The 1,629-nt window shown below is 44.9% G+C and overlaps 1 pseudogene; it reads left to right on the top strand.

Moving 5' to 3' along the window:
• The first annotated feature begins 510 nt into the window (after nucleotides 1-510).
• LOC144223332 (60S ribosome subunit biogenesis protein NIP7 homolog pseudogene) lies at nucleotides 511-1,117 on the top strand (annotated as a pseudogene).
• Nucleotides 1,118-1,629: the final 512 nt, after the last annotated feature.

The raw sequence follows: 1,629 nt of genomic DNA, 5'->3' as shown, positions 1-1,629 counted from the left end.
TTTTATATTTTTAGTTCTTACTTTTAGGTGTTTGGTGCATTTTGAGTTAAATTTTGTATAAGAGGTAAGATAGGAATCCAAATTTTACATTAGGCTATATAGTTGTGTCATTACCATGTGTGGAAAACACTATTATTTCCTCATGGAATGTCTTGGTGCCCTTGTCAGAATCAATAGACCATAGATGTATAGTTTTATTTATGGACTCTAAATTCTATTCCATTTATATGTCTACACTTATGCCAGTACTACAGTCTTGATGACTGTAGATTTGTATTAAGTTTAGAAGTCAGGAATTATTGAGTCTTCTTTGTTCGTATTTTTTAAGATTATTTGAGCTATTAGAGGTCCCTTGAAATTCCATATAAACGTTAAGATTGGTGTCTCCATTTCTGGAAAAAAAAAAAGCCAGTGGGATTTTTGTAGGGAATACATTTTAATCTTTGGATCAATCTGGATATTATCAACAATATTAAGTCTTCTAATCTTTGAGCACAGGATGTATTTCTATTTATGTAGATCTTCTTTAACTTCTTTCAAGAATGTTTTGGGATTCGGTGTTGCAACCCAGAGGGAAAATGCGGCCTTTGACTGAAGAAGAGACCCGCGTAACGATTGAGAAGATAGCGAAATACATTGGGGAGAATCTTCAGCTGCTGGTCGACAGGCCCAAAGGCACCTACTCTTTCAGGCTGCACAACGACCGGGTGTACTACGGGAGTGAGAAGATCCTGAAGTTGACAGTCAACATCTCTGTGGACAAGCTGGTGTCTCTGGGAACCTGCTTCAGAAAATTCACCAAGGCTCACAAGTTCTGGTTACACATCACAGCTCTGGATTACCTTGCACCCTGTGCCAAGTATAAAGTGTGGATAAAGCCTGGAGCAGAGCAGTCCTTCTTGTATGGGAACCATGTATTGAAATCTGGACTGGGTCGAATCACTGAAAATACCTGTCAGTACCAGGGAGTGGTGTACTCCATGGCAGACTCCCACTGGGTTTTGGGGTGGCAGCAAAATCTACACAAGACTGCAGGAAAGTAGACCCCATAGGGGTTATGGTATTTCATCAAGCAGACGTTGGGGAAAATGTGCAGCATGAAGCGACATTGACTTAAAACGAAACCATCGCAAGGACTTCTGGTTGTGTGGAAGGGCCTAGCTTTGTTTCCCATGTCTGTGTAGGCTCCATCATCATGCTGAATTTTGTCAACACTGACTTCTTCAGGGACTTCTTAAATAGCTGGCTGGAACTCTATGGGAAGGCAAAGAGCTAAAAACTGGGAGATTTGCACGCGAGTTCGTGTTTCGATGAAGAGACACAGAGGGACCTGGTTTTCCTCACTCCAGCAGGCTCAGCGCGCCCAGCAGGCAAGATCCCCCGCCCTGCCCAGGCTCCCCAGCCCGACCCGGAGGAGAAGGGAGCAGCGGCTTCTGGCTCCATCCCCAGAGCTAGGCAGGAGGCTTGGAATTGCCCTGAGGGGGTTGCCAGGGGATTGCCTGGAGCAAATTCAGCTGGGCGCTTGGACTGGTATTTGGAGGCTGGGACTGGCCTGGGTTGATAAGCGCAACAAACTTTGGCTGCGCCCCTGGCCAAGGAAGTTTACACCCCCATAAAAGCGAGGTGGAG

The sequence above is a fragment of the Crocuta crocuta genome, unplaced genomic scaffold (assembly GCF_008692635.1).
Source record: "Crocuta crocuta isolate KB4526 unplaced genomic scaffold, BGI_CrCroc_1.0 scaffold1054, whole genome shotgun sequence".
In the NCBI taxonomy this organism is placed as follows: Eukaryota; Metazoa; Chordata; class Mammalia; order Carnivora; family Hyaenidae; genus Crocuta; species Crocuta crocuta.
This window is presented reverse-complemented; position numbering and strand designations above follow the sequence as displayed.